General features: G+C 48.6%; 1 long non-coding RNA gene across 1 annotated transcript in view; it reads left to right on the top strand.

The window, feature by feature from the left end:
• Window positions 1-12717: 12717 nt before the first annotated feature.
• LOC148517693 (uncharacterized) overlaps window positions 12718-21544 on the top strand; it is a 77125-nt gene continuing 68298 nt past the window's right edge. Inside the window, exon 1 of the long non-coding RNA XR_015879262.1 lies at window positions 12718-12883. This is a non-coding gene — a long non-coding RNA (uncharacterized LOC148517693). The remainder of the gene's footprint in view (window positions 12884-21544) is intronic.

The following is a 21544-nucleotide window of genomic DNA, read 5'->3' as shown; positions in this document are numbered from 1 at the left end:
TCAGGAATTTGCTTACTTCAGCGCCCGCTATGAGGCCTCAGGCTGCATAGGGCATCGCAGTGGATAATTTATGCACGCCCCTGCAACGCCGTTAAAAGGCACTGGCACGTCTGTGTTCGCCCGACCACCCCCCCCCTCACCCCCTCACAAACGGCACTTCCTGTCAGTCACTCTGCCATGGATCTGGGTATCCTCTGCGATCGCAGTCCCAATTGCAGTGGCTAGTTCGCGCACGCCCACTGCGCTTCATGCACAGTACGCAACAATCGGCCGATTGTGTGCATATAACAACTGCGTTCCTTGCTGAATCAGGCCCTTAGTTAGTAGAACCACAATTCTCAACACAAATATAATCACTTGTCATATTTAGATTATGGGCATGTTGTGAGCTATTTATCATAGAAGAATGTAGCAAGGAATAAATGGGTTGCTGTTTCACAAAGATAGGCGCACTTTCATGTTTCCCAGATTGTATGTGGCGTAAACCTATTATATGATCACAAGTTCTGTTCCTTGTATATCTAGTGATCTCCTTCCACGGAAAAAATCCTTAAATTTATTATAATCTTTCTCTTTTGTAAAGGCAAAATACAATACACAACTGGAATAATACTGGTTGTTGCTGATATTTGCAATGAAGCTGTAGCATTAAACCTTATACTATTTTCATTCAATGTAGAGCAGTGTTTCCCAACCTCGGTCTTCAAGGCACACTAACGGTCCAGGTTTTAGTGATTTCCATGCTTGAGCACAGATGGTTAAATCAAAATAACTGAGGTACTGTTTATGACACCTGTGCTCACGTATATGGCTATTCTTAAAACCTGAACTGTTAGTGTGCCTTGAGGACCGTGATGTAGAGGTTCGCCAATGATGGTCACGATAATTGTCCCTTTGGCCAGGCTGCGGGAAGTAAAGCTTGCACAAGAGGCCAGGATTCAGCGTCCACTGGCCTCTCCCCCCCCCCCCGGAAAAAAGAAGGTGTCATCCCTCCATGTCCGGGATCAGCACCCAGGCACGCCCCTGCTCCACCCTCCAAATGCAGCGGCATGTCAAATATGCTGCGGCTTTGGGGGTCTGCCAGCAGGATCACAGAACGGGTCCTGTACAGACGCAGACCCCAAAACATCGGAGATTACGTTCATCCTCGGATGAACGTACATCTCTGAATCATCTGAACTATCCTGTTAGGGCCACTGTGCTGTACACAGAGGCATAAGGGCAAATATCCGCCTTCAGTTACGTGCACGTGACGCACTGCTGTTGTAAATATGGGGTCTATTTACAAAGCAGTGTTAGGAGTGTCGAAGCTGGATAATTGGCTGAGACAAGATCAGTTTAAAATTGGATCGCAGCGATGCCATCTTGCGACTGGCCGCAAGACGCCATCTTGGAAATGAGATCGCAAGATGCCATTTTGTGAATGGCCGCCCAAGCGCCATTTTAGATAAACTCACACTTTAGTACATGTGGCGATATTACTATTAGCATCATGCGATTGCATCTTTCACCATTTCTCATACACACATTAATACGCACAATTGCGCTGTTAACTAGTCGCATATTAGCAAATGCATAAGATCCTGTATGAAAACGCTGAATATTAGCTTCATGCACACGCATCTGCCCCAAGTTAACTAGCGTCTTTACATCAAACCCCACATACTTACACATTACATATTCACATACAAGGTTCCATAAGCTTTAAGGTATAGGGGCCTGATTCAGAGCCGCTCGTAAGCGGCAGCTCGTTTGCTCCGAGCGATGTTTGCCCAACTGCGCATGCGTACAGATCATAATACACATGCGCGAACCAGTCAGTGCGGCCGAAAATCGTTTGTTCGCTAAATAGTGAATGCCTGCTATTTTGAGTGACAGAATGAGGCGTATGTGGGTGGTAACAGGGGAAGGTGCTTGAAAACGGGGAGTGGAGATCAGAACGCAGGCATGCTTAAAGGTCAAAACGGGCGTTTTGTGGGTGTGCATAATTAATACAGCAGCGTCATTGACCACGTCACTGGGTTATTTTATTGTCAGAACTGCTCGCAAGATTGTGGTAGGAAAAACCAACCACAAGAATAGAGAGCAGTTCATACGCTGGTCGATGTACTCGATTAATCTAATAAATAGCGGACATGACGTAGGATACGAGCGGCCAGGGGGCGTAGTTTCCCAAAAAACTACCGCAAGTTTTGTTCGCTCGTTCAGACCTAGAGGCGTGAACAGACCGCAAAGAGCGAATGGTTCATTTGAATAGCCACCTCTTTTTTCTGAACGAGCGAGCGCAAATAGCGTCCGGCTCTGAATCAGGCCCTAAGATTCAAGTATGCACATTTATTATAATTGCTAGGAAATAAAGATTATTTCGTAACTAAGGTTTTATACGTGATAAGTAAGCCATGTTTGGTATTGTACTAATGCGTACTCTCTCAACAGTATTCCGGTAATATCGATGGAGAGATCGCAACATGCATTCTCAACTTATGGACTGCAGAGACTTCAAGCAACAAAATGTACATTATATGACCAACTGTTAGGATTTGCATGAGGTGGGAAACCAGAGACCACCAGTTGTTAGAGGCTGGACTGTGTCTATTTGAACCAACCTGTTAAATGCCTTGTAACATATGCCCTCTCCTTTAGGACCAATGGTATTAGCAACAAACTTCTCTATTGTGTTGTTTATTTCTGGGGGGTATAAATATGTGTGCTCTGACCCTGGGTTCCTAGTCTTCGTGCTGAATGCTGATTGACGAGGGGTTTCTTGCTGATGCCTACATCTGGTCCAGAGAGCACTGCGTATGTATAACTGTACTTGGGTCTGTATAATTCCTTTGCGCCAAATTGTACTTATAACTAGCGTGTAACTGACTGTACTTTTACTTGAATAATACTTTGTGCTTTGGAACCACAGGTTCTAGGTCTGGAGTCTTTATTTACTGTATGACTGCATACGCAAAATAGCGTCATCCTTAGAGGTTTATAGGCAGGATATCGGAAGGTATAGGCAGGGGTGTATAGAGGTTCAAAGGCAGTATCGTTAGGAGACAGATTGAAAACTGATAAGGTGCCAGCCAATCATCTCCCAACTGTCATTTTTCAAACACAGCCTGTGACATGACAGTTGGGAGCTGATTGGCTGGCACCTTATCACTTTTCACTCTGTCTCCTAACACTGCTTAGTAAATAGACCCCTATGTCCGACTTACATGCACATGAGCCTCTGAGTCCAGCGTTGCGTAAAACTGTATGTGAAAGGTCCCCATCCCGAAGTGGAGACGGATTTTAATAACCGGTATTTCCATCCAGCTGTGGGAGAACCAACTACTAAATAATCACATGAGGCAATTTAGCTTGTGAACAATGAATGTGCTGCAAAGCTTTGTGCCTAACATTTCACAACCTTAAAAGTCTTTCAATAACAAATACACCCTGCTACTTAACCGCTTACATTTTAGTAGCAGTGCCGTGCCTGCAGGTGAGAGTTGTGTGATCACAGAGGTTAATACACGTAATGGATAAATGCAGTTTCAGAACAAATGGAAACAGCATCATAATTATTATTATTACTAATTTTACTGGGATTTATAAAACGCCAGTGTTTCTGCATTGTGCAGTTTTACTGAGGGATAAGAGTCAAAAGAGCACAACCAGGAGAAATCTATAATAAAATCCCAGTTTTCCAGTGCTCTTTTAGAGAGGACAGAGGTGAGGGTGACATGCAGTTGGTGCATTTGGGGGGCAGAGGAAAGGGAGGTATTTTCGATGGATAGGAATAATAGGGATGGAGAGGGCATCTTGAAGGCAAAAGACAATGGACCTCATTCAGAGCCGGTCGCACAGAGCGTGCGGTCGGTCTGAATGAGGGGAGGACGTCTTGAATTTTCAAGACGTCCTCCTTTGCGGTGGTAAGGCTGTGGGTTAACACCCACAGCCTTACGACCACCTAAGGTGATGGTCGCAATGGTCAAGACCATCGCGACCATCGGGGCTTACGACGAGACCCTAGGGTAGGGTCTCCCTTGTCATAAGCCCCGGAGAGCTTTCGGCTCTGTCTGAGCCGGAAGCTCTCCACTGACATCACTAGTGATGTCAGTGGGGCCGCCCCCAAACGGTAGGCGCTCCCATGGGAACGCCCCCGTTTGGGCTGCCACCCCCCCGGCCCGCCTTCCAAACGGGGCGAGCTGTCAATCAACATCGACAGCTCGCCCCCTTTGGATCGAGACCAGCTACGACCGGCGCTGTCGGTCGTAGCGGGTCTCACGCATGCGCACGACGGCGCCGTCGCCGTCGTGCGCATGCTCTGTGGGGGGCCATCGACCCGGTTCGAGCGCATCGGCACTAACGACCGGGTCTGAATGACCCTCAATATGTGGGATGTACTAAGGTTAAAATGCGTCCAAAGCTCAAAAACTGAGTTTTTCGGAGTTCTGGCCGCATTCCCCATATGTACCAAGCTCCGGGATGCGTTATTTTCCAGAGCCTGGACCCATTAGTCAACACCATCTATAAATGTTGCTGCCTAACAGGCTCCTCTTCTCAAAGTTCACTGAGACCCCTCCCAGTCTCACCCTCGGAGCACGCAGAGGCAGCCCATGCACAGATAGAACACTGAGACCCCTCCCAGTGTCGCCCTCGGAGCACGCGGAGGCAGCCCATGCGCCGATAGAACACTGAGACCCCTCCCAGTCTCGCCCTCGGAGCACGCGGAGGCAGCCCATGCGCAGATAGGACACTGAGACCCCTCCCAGTGTCGCCCTCGGAGGCAGCCCATGCGCAGATAGAACACTGAGACCCCTCCCAGTGTCGTCCTCGGAGCACGCAGAGGCAGCCCATGCGCAGATAGGACACTGAGGCCCCTCCCAGTGTCGTCCTCGGAGCACGCGGAGCCAGCCCATGCGCAGATAGGACACTGAGACCCCTCCCAGTGTTGTCCTCGGAGCACGCGGAGGCAGCCCATGCGCAGATAGGACACTGAGACCCCTCCCAGTGTCACCCTCGGAGCACGCGGTGGCAGCCCATGTGCAGACAGGACTCCTGAGTCATAAACCGGTGAAATCCTATCATCGCAAAGGATGGCACTTTTCGGAAGAGCCGTTCTTTGCGATTTTAATTGCAATACTTGGTTCATGCCGGTGTTTTTATCTCCGGTACGTACCCGATAAGCTGCGTACCGCATCCATAATGCCATGCATAGTACATCATGCCCAATGACTTCTGTTTTAGAGATGTTGATCTTGAAGGGGGTCATTCAAGAGGGGATAGCCTGCAGACAGAAAGAGGGGATAGCCTGCAGACAGAAAGAGGGGATAGCCTGCAGACAGCAGATGACACAGGAGAGGGTGTAAGGAAGAGGCCAGAGGAAGATGAAGTTGATGAGGTAGAGCTGTGTGTCATTGGAGGCTGGAAGAGATAATAAGTACATGGAGGGAAGTGGCATCCAGCTCAGAACCAGGCCTATATTGTGTAAGCAGCACAAATGTGATAAATGTGCCCCCAGTTCACATTATACCATAAGAACCCCAGTTCACATATGCAACGGTGCCCACTACACTGGTGATATAGCTATGTGTGGGCCCCCTGTGTGTTTTACCACATCAGCATGACAGGACCCTCACGTAAGTGCTCTGTGTTATTGGGGGGAACCTGCTACTTCCACTGTATAACTTCCAGGCTTCCAGGTTGTCTCCATTCTCCTCCTGAGACACTGGGTGTGGAATCAAAGATCTACACTATTTAGACAGTCAAACGATCAACACCAACTGGTAGACAGGCAATAGGTTGACAGGTACAAAATGTCAACATTGTCAAAGGGTCGACGCATACAAGGTCAACACTGATGAAGGTCGACATGTACGAAAGGTCGACCTGGTCAAGAGGTCAAGATTGGAATGGTCGACACAAAACTGGTCGACACATTTCCGTTTTGTTTTCTAACCCTAATCTTCACCCCAACTCTAAACCTCCCTTTGGTGCCTAACCCTCTCTCCTAGTGCCTAACCCTAACTGTCCCTTCTACACCCTAACCTTCTGGTAAGTCCCTAACCCTGAAAAACAAAGAAACAAAAAAAAAAACGTGTCAACCATTCTAATGACGACCTTTTGACTATGTCAAACTTTTGTACCTGTCAATATTCATCCATGCCGACCTTTTATGTGTCGACCTTTAGACCAAGTCGACCTTTTGTACCTGCCGACCTATTGCCTGTCTACCTAGACACTGTCAGCCTTTTCATTGTCTATCTATTGACTGCTATCCAATGACACTGGCCCTGTCATATGCGCTTCTGTCCTCACACAGTGGGTGAGATGTACAAAGCCTTGGAAAGTGATAAAGTCAAGAGAGAAAAAGTACCAACCGATCAGCTCCTGTCACTCTACAAGCTGTGTTTGAAAAATGACAGTTAGGAGCTGATTGGTTGGTACTTTATCTCTCTCCACTTTATCAATCTCCAAGGCTTGGTACAAAGACCCCACAGTCACAAGTGGATAGTTTTCTGACTACAATAAGTTCGGCCTACTCGTGTCCTGAAATCCTGAAATACTTTGTGCTGCTGATGATCCTATTAGCTGCAGTATATGATGTTCTAAGGCCATCTGCTTCAAAACTAGGGACAAGTTGCACATAAACTGTAGTATCACTGCCATGCAGGGGCACAGAATAAGCTGCATGGCACAGAGCTCAATGGATCTCGCTTCGAGCTGCAGTCCTCGCTGGTTCTCCTGCGTACCATTTTATTAGGAACAAGACCAATGAAAACTGCTTTAAGGAGCATCTAAACAAGTAACCAAATGAATCTGCAACTCATTTTTATAAACAATATTAATGACCCCTTTTAGAAACGCTTTTAAAGAATAGTATTTTGCTTGAATAATGAATTGCTACAAAATTGCTACAATATGTTAATGATAAACACATGATAAAAGTTAATCCATTTTAAAGATATCTCTCACTGTGTTTGGCAGTGCTCAGCTCTTTAAATGTGGCTGCAGCAGCGATTCCCACCCCAGACTTCAAGGAACAGGTCCAAGATTATGGACCAAATGTACAAAGACATCAGGAAACCCTGGGCCGTTATCGGTCCTAATTGCCCAGCTTCAGAACCAATGGACTGTGTAAGCCAAACTTCTCTTTTCCATTTTTGTTCACACAAGAAAATAAATCAGAGCGTGTTCAGTGTAATGAAGATTGATGGACTCTTCAAGAGAGCCAGGAATTTCCCTCTCTGGCTGGTTAAAGTATGTTTTTACCAAAGCAGTAGAATAGTAACATCCTAGACAGGGTGTAAGACCGCATTGAAATGACAGGAGCTGACTGGTTGTCAGGGGCGTTTCTATAATGGGTGCAGGGTGTGCGGGGAACACGGGCCTCTGTGTCCAGGAGGGCCCCACACCGCACACCCTGTACCCATAGAATTATTTACCTCTCCGGAGTCCCACTTCAGCGCGGGGGTCCGGCGCTGTAAAAACAACTGGAAAATGGCCACTGCAGTTATTATCCCATCATTTGCGCATGCGCAGTACAGGGAAAATGGCCACTGCGGCCATTTTCCCGGTGACCAGCACAACCTCTATAGACTCTGGGTGCACTCTAGTGCCCAGAGTCTATAACTCTGGCGCTGGCCGCACACAGCTCAGTGCGCTGCCGGCCACTGGACAGAGAGGAGGAGGCCCATGTTGGAGACTGCACATGGGCCCCCTCCTCTCTAGAATAGAAACGCCCCTTCTGGTTGGTACTTTATCTCTCTACAATTTATGTCTCTCCAAGGCTTAGTACATCTGCCCTGATGTGAGATCTTCTGTATATTCCGGTAGGGCAGAGAGTCAACACTATTGTCTACCGATGAGTCAGTCCTCACCAGGGGCTGGCTGGCAACTTTCAACCTGGGGGGCAAACACAAGCAAATGGCCCCGGCTTTTAGCACTGTCTAGACCACCTTCTCTCTCACATGCCCAACCGTTCAATTGCATAGTCCACCTACCCTCAAAATGCTATATGACCCACATGACCCCAGGTACCCCCTTACATGCCCCCTCCACAGCCGGCTATTTCCCACCTGTTTTTACCACTCTCCAGCACCATGCTCGTAACTTGCCCCCAAGTGCCCAAAATGTCTGACATGCCCCACTTTGTGTCCTGAATAACCTTTAGCATCTGCTCCCCAGCAGCATTATCCCCACATGTCCCCCTGTTGCCACAATTGATCATAGTGTCTGTCTGTTTCACCCCCAGCAGCATCTGCAGCACATGCCCCCTGTGGCCAAAATGCTCCAAGCTGCAGAGGTATCTGCATACCTCCATCTCCCCCCCATCAGCATGTTTCACATATGTCCCATGCCCTAAATGCCCCAGTGTCTGCCCATTAGCATTTCCCTACATGCTTCCTTGTGCCCCAATTGTCTGACGTGCCCCCTCCACATTAGTCACTTTGTGCTCCAAATGCCCCCATCTTCTGCCATCCCCCAGAAGCATGCTCCCCACATGTCTCCTTTGTGCCCCCAGCCTCTCCCTGACATGTTCCATATACCTATCAGCATTTTATCTTCATTGTGATGAATTTGCAAGCAGCCAGCTGCCCGCAAAAACTATGCTGCTGCAGGACCTGGGGACACTGTAACATGGATCGGTCACATGGTCTGATCACATGATCGGAACTCATAACGACATCAGGGGATATATTTCCTGCAGGTGATCTATCCTCTACCTGCCCCCTAGGATCCGGCGCCCGACCTGCTGCATCATCGCATCCCTCACTGTCCTCCTGTGACCAGGGCCGGCAACAGAAATCCTGGGGCCCAGCACACTCATTTTTTGGGGGCCCCCTATCCCCTCCCAGTATGTATATGCAGGTGAGCTATTGGCTCATCCCCTGTGTTTCAATCTCTCAGATTAATCATCCCCCAGCCCCTCTGTCTCTCAGCTTAATCATTCCGCAGCCCCTGCCTGTATAATCATCACCCTGCCCTTCAGTTTAATCATCACCCAGCCCAGTCTCATTTCCCAGTCCCTTTGTGTCTCAGTCTAATTCCCTAAGCTACATCTCCCCACCCCATCATGTGCATACCTCCATATCCCCCCATCATGTGCATACCTCCATCCCCCCCTTCATCTGCATACCTCCATCTCCCTCGTATTGTGCATATCTTCATCTCCCCCATCATGTGCATAACTCCATCCCCCCCTTCATCTGCATACCTCCATCTCCCCCCTTCATCTGCATACCTCCATCTCCCCCCCTTTATCTGCTTACCTCCATCTCCCCCTTCATCTGCATACCTCCATCTCCCCCCTTCATCTGCATACCTCCATCTCCCCCTTCATCTGCATACCTCCATCTCCCTCGTATTGTGCATACCTTCATCTCCCCCATCATGTGCATACCTCCATCTCCCCCCATCATGTGCATACCTCCATATCCCCCCATCATGTGCATACCTCCATCTCCCCCCCATCATGTGCATACCTCCATCTCCCCCTATCATGTGCATATTTCCATCCCCTCCATCATGTGCATACCTCCATCTCCCCCCTATCATGTGCATACCTCCATCTCCCCCCTATCATGTGCATACCTCCATCCCCCCATCATGTGCATACCTCCATCTCCCCCCTGTCATGTGCATACCTCCATCCCCCCATCATGTGCATACCTCCATCTCTCCCCCATCATGTGCATACCTCCATCCCCCCCATCATGTGCATACCTCCATCTCCCCCCCATCATGTGCATACCTCCATCCCCCCATCATGTGCATACCTCCATCTCCCCCCCATCATGTGCATACCTCCATCCCCCCCATCATGTGCATACCTCCATCCCCCCCATCATGTGCATACCTCCATCTCCCCCCCATCATGTGCATACCTCCATCACCCCCATCATGCACATACCTCCATCCCCCCCATCATGTGCATACCTCCATCTCCACCCATCATGTGCATACCTCCATCTCCCCCCCATAATGTGCATACCTCTATATCCCCCCCATCATGTGCATACCTCCATCTCCCCCCCATCATGTGCATACCTCCATTCCCCCATCATGTGCATACCTCCATCTCCCCCCCATCATGTGCAAGCCTCCATCTCCCCCCATCATGTGCATACCTCCATCCCCCCATCATGTGCATACCTCCATCCCCCCCATCATGTGCATACCTCCATCTCTCCCCCATCATGTGCATACCTCCATCCCCCCCATCATGTGCATACCTCCATCTCCCCCCCATCATGTGCATACCTCCATCCCCCCATCATGTGCATACCTCCATCTCCCCCCCATCATGTGCATACCTCCATCCCCCCCATCATGTGCATACCTCCATCCCCCCCATCATGTGCATACCTCCATATCCCCCCATCATGTGCATACCTCCATCTCCCCCCATCATGTGCATACCTCCATCCCCCCCATCATGTGCATACCTCTATATCCCCCCCATCATGTGCATACCTCCATCTCCCCCCATCATGTGCATACCTCCATTCCCCCATCATGTGCATACCTCCATCTCCCCCCCATCATGTGCATGCTTCCATCTCCCCCCCATCATGTGCATACCTCCATCTCCCCCCCATCATGTGCATACCTCCATCCCCCCATCATGTGCATACCTCCATCTCCCCCCCATCATGTGCATACCTCCATCCCCCCCATCATGTGCATACCTCCATCCCCCCCATCATGTGCATACCTCCATCCCCCCCATCATGTGCATACCTCCATCTCCCCCCCATCATGTGCATACCACCATCACCCCCATCATGTGCATACCTCCATCCCCCCCATCATATGCATACCTCCATATCCCCCATCATGTGCATACCTCCATCTCCCCCCATCATGTGCATACCTCCATCCCCCCCATAATGTGCATACCTTCATCCCCCCATCATGTGCATACCTCTATATCCCACCCATCATGTGCATACCTCCATTTCCTCCCCATCATGTGCATACCTCCATTCCCCCATCATGTGCATACCTCCATCTCCCCCCCATCATGTGCATACCTCCATCTCCCCCCCATCATGTGCATACCTCCATCCCCCCCATCATGTGCATACCTCCATCCCCCCCATCATGTGCATACCTCCATCTCCCTCGTATTGTGCATACCTTCATCTCCCCCATCATGTGCATACCTCCATATCCCCCCATCATCATGTGCATACCTCCATATCCCCACCATCTCCTCCCCCATCATGTGCATACCTCCATCACCCCCATCATGTGCATACCTCCATCCCCCCCATCATGTGCATACCTCCATATCCCCCCATCATGTGCATACCTCCATCTCCCCCATCATGTGCATACCTCCATCCCCCCCATAATGTGCATACCTCTATATCCCCATCATGTGCATACCTCCATCTCCCCCCCATCATGTGCATACCTCCATTCCCCCATCATGTGCATACCTCCATCTCCCCCCCATCATGTGCATGCCTCCATCTCCCCCCCATCATGTGCATACCTCCATCCCCCCCATCATGTGCATACCTCCATCCCCCCCATCATGTGCATACCTCTATATCCCCCCATCATATGCATACCTCCATATCCCCCATCATGTGCATACCTCCATCTCCCCCCCATCATGTGCATACCTCCATCTCCCCCCCATCATGTGCATACCTCCATCCCCCCCATCATGTGCATACCTCCATCCCCCCCATCATGTGCATACCTCCATCTCCCCCCCATCATGTGCATACCACCATCACCCCCATCATGTGCATACCACCATCACCCCGATCATATGCATACCTCCATATCCCCCATCATGTGCATACCTCCATCTCCCCCCATCATGTGCATACCTCCATCCCCCCCATAATGTGCATACCTTCATCCCCCCATCATGTGCATACCTCTATATCCCACCCATCATGTGCATACCTCCATTTCCTCCCCATCATGTGCATACCTCCATTCCCCCATCATGTGCATACCTCCATCTCCCCCCCATCATGTGCATACCTCCATCTCCCCCCCATCATGTGCATACCTCCATCTCCCCCCCATCATGTGCATACCTCCATCCCCCCCATCATGTGCATACCTCCATCCCCCCCATCATGTGCATACCTCCATCTCCCTCGTATTGTGCATACCTTCATCTCCCCCATCATGTGCATACCTCCATATCCCCCCATCATCATGTGCATACCTCCATATCCCCACCATCTCCTCCCCCATCATGTGCATACCTCCATCACCCCCATCATGTGCATACCTCCATCCCCCCCATCATGTGCATACCTCCATATCCCCCCATCATGTGCATACCTCCATCTCCCCCCCATCATGTGCATACCTCCATTCCCCCATCATGTGCATACCTCCATCTCCCCCCCATCATGTGCATGCCTCCATCTCCCCCCCATCATGTGCATACCTCCATCCCCCCCATCATGTGCATACCTCCATCCCCCCCATCATGTGCATACCTCTATATCCCCCCCATCATGTGCATACCTCCATCTCCCCCCCATCATGTGCATACCTCCATTCCCCCATCATGTGCATACCTCCATCTCCCCCCCATCATGTGCATACCTCCATCTCCCCCCCATCATGTGCATACCTCCATCCCCCCCATCATGTGCATACGTCCACCGCCCGCAATTCTCTAGCCCTGCCCCCACTTACCTGAGGCGGCTCTCTGTCCGGCTACGTTTGCTGTTCTTCTTCCCAGGTGGTCAGCCCAGAGCCAGCCCCGGCTCCTCTGTGTTCCAGCATCGTGACGCTATGAGGTGCACGCTGCACCAGGCTGCTACACCCGTCGGCCCTGGCTATTCTGCTCTGCGCCGGACAGCTCGCCCCAGGCTTATTTGAACATGTTGCCGCTTAAAGCAGCAGCCCAGCGGCAGAGGTAAGGGATGGGAGGACACATGGACGGGGCCCCTCGAAGTGTCGGGGCCTGATAGTGTCCCCTTTCTACCCCCCTGTAGCCTGGGCCTGCCTGTGACTGTAGGGCTGTGGCACAGCAGCACCCTCCTCACCGTATCGTGTACCCGGCGTAATGGTCGGCCTGACAGTGACAGCCGGGAGGCAGGCACAGGAACCTCCGCGGCTGTTACTGGTATATGGTTACAGAGCGCAGCGGTGGCCCTAGTGCTTCCCAATTATACCGGCTCGGAGGGCAGATGGCACCCTGCTCCCCGGCCCAGCCCGTCACTGGTCCTCACATACATGCAGGAAGATCAGGCGATACGGCTGAAGATCCCATGCAGCGCTATTTGGCAGGGGCTGGCATCACCCAGTGTATATGTCAGCCCGACGGTGGTGGGGTCATGGGTCACATTACTGGGTACACAATTGTTAAGTGTGTACCCAGCTTTAGGCTTACTCAGATGACCGATGCCGTGACCATGGTCTCGATGATGATTCTATGCCGTATCTTTTGACCAGGGCCTGATTCAGCACGGATCACTATTGCAATGGCGGCTGCGATCACTCATGCAGGACTGCTGACAAAATATGCTAATATTTGCAATCGCAGAGCCAGCATAGAGACACCCACTGTAAATTTCTCACATTCCTAATAGTCCTGCATACACATCGGTAACTTCGAGTAACATTCTCGTTGCAAGCTGCGTATGCCGTCGCAGTGTTTAATTGATGCACGACCACTCCCCAGTCACCATACCCAAACGCTGACATCCTGTCACTCACTCTGCGATACCTTTCTTTCTGCGTTCGCGATCGCAATGCTATCACGCACAGGTGCACTGCGGTGCATTTGCATTCGCAGTCTGCACCGTCGACCGATCTGCGTGCGCAGTTGCAACTGTGTTCCGTGCTGAATCAGGCCCACAGTACTTGGATCTGAAATGCCGGAAGAGGGCGTCTTTTGTCCCTCAGATGCCTCCTTCATTAGCATATTTTCACATCACTGCTGTATCCAAAGATGCAGCGGCTATGCAAATAACCTCCATCTCACCGAGAGTGATCGCCCCCCCAACATATCACGCAGAGAGTGGACTGACTGCAGCATCAGACAGTCCTCTCTCCCTGCCTGCAGTACAGGCCCCTCCAACAGGCCCGGGAGCGGGTAAAGACTACCCACTCCCCCCCCACCCTTTTGGCCCCACTGGGGGTGGAGAGGAGCGACAAAGATTGGAAGGTGGGGGTAGACAGAGGGGAAAATTAAATCTGAATGAAGGATCCAAAATACTAGTTCAGTATAATAACACAATTATTTAGTAGGAACTATTTATAGAACGCCACGCGCACATGTTATGCAGCATGTTAGCGGCAAATTGATGGGCGTTCCTGGGCACTGGGAGGTGGCCTGAAGTAAATGCAAAAAAAAAGTCTGTCACATGGGCGTGTTATGGCAGTGTCGGCAGACGTGTCAGCGATAGCGGCTGCTGCTCTCAGACACACAGCCGCCGCCACAGAGGCCATGTTCAGGCGGACACACTGTACCAGCCATAGTGCTGCTGCAAGTGGTTCATGTTTGTGAGAAAGTAATGCTAACCATTACGCCAACTGTGCTGCCTAGGAGTATATTAATCCATTTGTGTTGTACTTCTCCTTGCATCAGACTTATTAAGTGCAAGCACTCAAGGCAACATTTCTAAGTACACAATTAGCAGCGTGTTTCACCAACTTACGGCAGTTTCCATGGAGTACATAATCCCCTGGAGGTGAGCAATAAGGACTATAAATAGTATTTAGCCCCAGAACTCTAACAAAGCCCCCCAGGCCTTCCCGATAAGCATTGCCTATCATCATTCCATCCTGCATCCACATTTACAGGTGACTGTCACTGCAGGTCCTCTCGGCTCTGTAACTGTAATTGGATAGGGTGCTGTTTACTGGGAAAAAAATAAACTCCATTCTGCCAGCACCGAAATAATGTGTCAGCTGTAGCTGGAAGTGGAACACTGAGGTTCTGTATTGCAATGCTAATTACTCATCAATTTTATTTAGAGTAATTACAGATCAATTATGGCTTATTTACCACTCACGTTTTTTTTCTATCAGTGACTGCTGAACACATACAAGCAGCATGAAAACTACAGTGGGCCAAAGGGAATTATGATCCTTGGGCCTGATTCAGAGCCGGACGCTATTTGCGGTCGTTTGTTCTGAAAAAAGGGATGGCTATTCAAATGAACCGTTCGCTCTTTGCGGTCTGTTCACGCCTCTATGTCTGAACGAGCGAACAAAACTTGCGGTCGTTTTATGGGAAACTACGCCCCCTGGCCGCTCGCCTCCTACGTCATGTCCGCTATTTATTAGATTAATCGAGTACATCAACCAGTGTATGAACTGCTCGCTATTCTTGTGGTTGGTTTTTCCTACCGCAATCTTGCGAGCAGTTCTGACTATAAAATAACCCAGTGACGTGGTCAATGACTCTGCTGTATTAATTATGCACACCCATTAAACGCCCATTTTGACCTTTAAGCACGCCTGCGTTCGGATCTCCACTCCCCGTTTTCAAGCACCTTCCCCTGTTACCACCCACATACGCCTCCTCCTGTCACTCAAAATAGCAGGCATTCGCTATTTAGCGAACAAAAGATTTTCGGCCGCACTGACTGGTTTGCGCATGCGTATTACGATCCGTACGCATGCGCAGTTGGGCAAACATCGCTCGGAACGAACGAGCGGCCGCTTACGAGCGGCTCTGAATTAGGCCCCTTGTTCTTCGAGAGTCGCTCTTCAGTGATTCTTCCATGACCTTAAAATCAATGGAAATTGTGCAAAGAAAAAAATAGCCTTTATTATGCAAATCCAACACATACCCCTTTCCCTCCATCGTACCGTAATGGTAGATTCCTACTTCGACGTGCTACAGATTAAACATTGGTAACATCGACTCACATCGGGCAGTCACACAGCTTGTATGTCAAGTCTGACCTGCTTTAAACACTGAGGGCGGGATGTAATAACGAAAATGCGGTAAAACCCCCGAAAAATGCAGTTTTTCGTTTTTTTATCCACATTGCACAAATGTACTAAGCACCGGAAAGCAATGTATTCTGGTGCTTCGTCCTCATGGGCTTCTTATCGGGACGCTCCAGGCTGGGAAGGATCCGATCGGAGCCCTGTCATCAACCCCCGCGGCTCGCGGCGTTCTGCGCATGCCAGAGTGACTTCTGGGTGTTAAACCCGGAAGTCAATCTGTCCTGGGCCATCGCAAAGGGCAGCTCTTATTGGGAGAGCTGTCCTTTGCGATATTCTTGGTACTGTACATACCGCGGTAATGAAAAGCGGTATATACCGAAGTCAGGGGGGGAAGTACCACATACAATGCTTAGTGCAACCCACCCTGAGGCTCTCATGACACGCAGAGAGTTATGCTCAAAATAAACGCATACATGCTTACCCTCCCGGTTTTCGCAGGAGGCTCCCGATTTTTCGGGTAACCCCCCGCACCCCCGGAAAGGTAGGCATTTCTCCCGCATTCTGCCCACTTCCTAGTGAAGTGGGCAGAATTAGGAGAATACCCGCGGCAATCGCGGGTCTCCGTGAAGGTGGCGGGGCTTAAGCTGTGATTCTGCATGAATCACAGCATTTGGCCTCGCCCCCTATGTATATTGTGCCCAATCGCGGCAATTTTACCGTGAGGGGGTGGGGCTTAATGACGCGAATCGTCAAGCCCCGCCCCCGTCGGCCCCCTGCTGCATCTCTTACCCGGGCTTCTCCCGGGAAGAGAATGTTAAAGGTAGGCAACCCTGAATAAACGGCATTGAAACGGTCAGACACGCCTGTGTTTCTCTAACCTCAAACGCTGACTACCTGTCACTCACTCTACGAGTAAATCCTCTGAGTGAGCCTGATTGCTATACAATCGCTGCCTGTGTGCAGTCCGGCATGCACACATGCTCATTAGCTAACAATCTCTCGATCTGCATAAATATCGGCATTGCGTAAATCTCGGAAACAGGACCTTCATCCCTATCCTTAAAATCCTCACTACTGAATGTCCCCCTGTCCAGAGAGCCATTTCCTAAGATTTAGAAGTTGTAATAGAGTAGCCATTGAAGAAATAGTGAAAGATTAGGATGAATCAGGGTTGGTCATTGACCATCGATGGTTTGCTAATGATGGTTGATTATTTTGCCAATTGATAACGAAGGTCCAATGTTTTTTTCTCTCCCTTTTTATGATGTTGGAAAGTGAGAAAGAGACTTATTCTTGCACATCTCCACATACACAATGTGGGTCTCGAGGTTGTAGGGGGCCGGTGCTGCAGAGACCCCCCCCCAGAGACATTGCATCGTCGCATGCAGCATACAGGGGCGAGGAGGGAGATTACTATTATCACAGATATATATGGTGGGCTGGGCCAGGGGCAGGGTGCCATCTGCCTACTATTTAAGCCCTGGGTGGCCACTAGTTTCCTGCAGCCGCACGCTGCATACCCTGAAACTGTCGGTCCCTGCATCTACAGTATCTTACTGATAACACAGGTCTGCGAAATTTAAGGTATTGAAATCTTTTTTTAATAATACTTTTATATTCTTAATTATACTCCTGTGTACATCAAGAAATAGTATATTTAAAAAAATGACCACATCACATTTACAGTACCTATTTGGGGGTTACATGATTTTAAGATCAAGGAAAAAGTTTAATTGTTTTTGACATATGTATTGTGAAATATGAAGAAGTGTAGATGATATCACTGTGTTTTTGTCTTAATTACTGTACATAAGAAAATAACAAGAAAATCAAACAATAATATAAAGAAAACCATAATTATTGAAAAAATTGTTAATATCTTGTTTTTTTTGCCTTCAAACTTAATTTTGTCACTTTTCGCTTATAAGCTTTTTCTGTGTCGTCTGTGTATCATCCAGCAGTAGTCAACCATCATGCTGACGTCCCAATGACCCTGGTATCTTCTTCCTACATCTTTAACGTCTTGGTGGAACCATTCACCGTGTTCTTCAATGTAGTCTCCGAGATTATTCGTGAAATGCTCAATATGGGAATTCAAAAAATTTACCTTTAAACTCATATTGCAGCCAAGGTTTCTGTAACTATTAAGCATTTTCCTGACAATTTCTTTGTAGTTTGGATCCTTGACATTGCCTACAAATTTTGAAATCACTTGTTTGAATGAATTCCACACCGAAAGTTCCACAATATTCATTACCCAAAATGTTCATCTTTTATTAACTTTCTAATGTCAGGGCCTGTAAAAATGCCTTCCTTCAGTTTAGCATCAGATAGGTTAAGGAATTTGGTGCAAAGATATTTGAAAGTTTCTCCATCTTTAGGCAGTGCTTTTACTGTACAAATTGTTTCATCAGTCCTAATTTTATATGTAGAGGTAGAAGTAAAACTTTATTTGGATCTACTAAACTGGATTTGATGACATTAGTTTTTCCAATTTCTAAACTTTTTCGAGCTGGCCAATTGTTTTTTTGCCAATGTAAATTTTTAGCTCTGCTATCCCATTCACAGAGAAAACATGGGAATTTAGTGTAACCTTGTTGCTGGCCAAATACCATGCATAAAATTTTAATATCTCCACATATTAACCAGTTGTGTCTTGCATATCCAATCAGTTCCAAAACATGTGGACCTTAATCTGGCACTGGGCGGGGGAAGTTTTATGACGAAAACTGAATTGCAACGTTCTATACTACCGACTGAAATCATTTAAGACAATGTTTTATAATAAATGTAGGCAGAATACATGTATTACTTTAAAGAATATGAAAAAAATGACTAATTCATAAATACATGCTTTTTGCAGAAAAATGTGATGTGATATGAAAAATCAGGAGTCATTTTCGTGTTCATAAGCCAAAAATCTAAAGAATCACATAAATTCGTTAAAAAAGCTTTTTCATACAATCTGACTGCTGCAGGGACCTGGAAGGCTGAGCACTGAGCTGGGGGCGGAGCTGCTCAATGATGACTCCACGGATCTCAGCCAGTGATATCAGGAGTCTTAAATAAATTGAACTGTCTGCTTCAGACTGCTCGGCTCACTGGCCCCCACCTCAGTGCTCAGCTCTGCCCCCATCCCAGTGACTAACCACTTCAGTACCACCCTAACAGCAGCCAGCAGCACACGGAACAACTTTACCTTTCCAGCTAAGGTAAGTGCACCACAAGGTTGGTGGGGGCGCAGCCATCCGTAGCGGTGGGGTTACTTTGAGCTGTGGGATTAGGAGGAGGGGCAGAGCAGCACAGTGTCAGTGAGGCATGTGTATAGGAGAAGGGGAGCAGTAAGTACAATGTATATGGGGAGCACACTGAAAGGAGTACAGTCAGTCTGGGATGTGGAGCACAGTGTGGGATGTGGAGGGGAAGCAGAGTGTGGGATGTGGAGGAGGAGCAGAATGTGGGATGTGGAGCACAGTGTGGGATGTGGAGGGGGAGCACAGTGTGGGATGTGGATGGGGAGCACAGTATGAGATGTAGATGGGGTGCACAGTGTGGCATGTGGATGGAGTGGACAATGTGTGATGTGGAGGGGAAGCACATTATGGGATGTGGATGGTGAGCACAGTGTGGAATGAGGATGGGGAGCACAGTGTGGGAAGTGGATGGGGAGCACAGTGTGGGATGTGGATGGGGAGCACAGTGTGGAATGAGGATGGGGAGCACAGTGTGGGATGTGGATGGGGAGCACAGTGCGGGATGTGGAGGGGGAGCACAGTGTGGCATGTGAATGGAGAGCACAGTGTGGGATGTGGAGGGAGAGCACAGTGTGGGATGTGGAGGGGAGCACAGTGTGGGATGTGGAGGGAGAGCACAGTGTGGGATGTGGATGGCAAGCACAGTGTGGGATGTGGATGGGGAGCAGTGTGGGATGTTGAGGAGGACAGTGTGGGATGTGGATGGGTAGCAAAGTGTGGGATGTGGATGGGGAGCACAGTGTGGCATGTGGATGGAGAGGACAATGGCCTTCATTCAGAGGCGGCCGTACGGTCTACGACCGCACAGCCGCCTCAATGTTTGTCAAGTGCGCATGCGTACGAGGGAGGTTATTTTAGTGATAGAATCATGTCAATGGGTTGAAGTACTTAATATTGACCATAGAATATGCTCTACAGTAGTGCATGTAAAGGGGATTTCTGAGTACCCAGAAACCCCCCCCTGATCAGTACTGGCCATCAGTCACTCTATTTGCAGCTCCGACCAGAGGATGGCACTAATGAGCCGGTGGGGTGCAGAATAGAGAGCTGCTGTCAGTGTCACTGTTGAGTGCAGTACTGCCAGGTGCCACTAGATGCTCACATATCCATATGTGCTGTCCCATCTGCCAGAAGTCGGCCCTGCAGTGCTGACCACAAACTGGAAACTGAGCTAACTGAGGGATGGCATGCAGCTCAGAGTCTGGAGGATCAATAGCTGGGATCCTACCGAGGAAGTGAGTAAGCTATGGTTTTGTATATGACCTATCTACAGTCTCTCTCTGGGGGGTTTCTACATTTATCTATCTACTTTGTCTCACTCTCTGGGGGGTTTCTACATCTATTTATCTATCTATCTACAGTATCTCATTCTCTGTTGGGTTTCTAGATCAATCTATCTACTTACAGTCTCTCACTCTTTGGGGGTTTCTACATCTATCTATCTCTCTACAGTTTCTCACTCTCTGGTGGGTTTCTATATCTATCTACAGTCTCTATCTCACTCTTTCTCTGGGGGTTTCTACATAAATCTATCTATCTACAGTCTCTCATTCTCTGGGGGTTTCTAGATCTATCTATATGCTTACAGTCTTTAACTCTCTGGGGGGTTTATACATATATCTATCTCTCTACAGTGTCTCACTCTCTGTTGGGTTTCTATATCTATCTACAGTCTCTCTCTCACTCTCTTTGGGGGGTTTCTACATCAATCTATCTATCTATAGTCTCTCACTCTCTGGGCGGTTTATACATCTATCTCTCTACAGTGTCTCACTCTCTGTTGGGTTTCTATATCTATCTACAGTCTCTCTCTCACTCTCTTTGGGGGGTTTCTACATCAATCTATCTATCTATAGTCTCTCACTCTCTGGGCGGTTTATACATCTATCTCTCTACAGTGTCTCACTCTCTGGTGGGTTTCTATATCTATCTATCTATCTATCTACAGTCTCTCTCTCTCTCTCTCTCTGGGGGGTTTCTACATCAATCTATCTAGTCTTTCACTCTCTGGGGGATTTCTACATCTATCTTTCTATCTATTTAACTATTACAGTGTCTCACTCTGGGGGGTTTCTACATGTATCTATCTGTCTAGCTACAGTCTCTCATTCTCTGGGAAGTTTCTACATCTATCTACCTACAGTGTGTCACTCTTTGGGGGATTTCCACATCTATCTATCTATCTATCTATCTACAGTGTGTCACTCTTTGGGGGATATCTACATCTATCTATGTATCTATCTATGTATCTATGTATCTATCTATCTATCTATCGATCTACAGTGTCTCAATCTCTGGGTTTTTTTTACATCTATCTATCTATCTGTCTATCTATCTATCTACAGTGCCTAAATTTCTGGGGGGTTTCTACATATATCTATCTATCTAACTATCTATCTACAGTGTCTCAATCTCTG

This window comes from Taudactylus pleione, unplaced genomic scaffold, assembly GCF_031769625.1.
Source record: "Taudactylus pleione unplaced genomic scaffold, aTauple2 ptg000212l, whole genome shotgun sequence".
Classification (NCBI taxonomy): Eukaryota; Metazoa; Chordata; class Amphibia; order Anura; family Myobatrachidae; genus Taudactylus; species Taudactylus pleione.
Note: the sequence above shows the minus strand (reverse complement) of the source record. Positions and strands in the feature narration are given on the sequence as shown.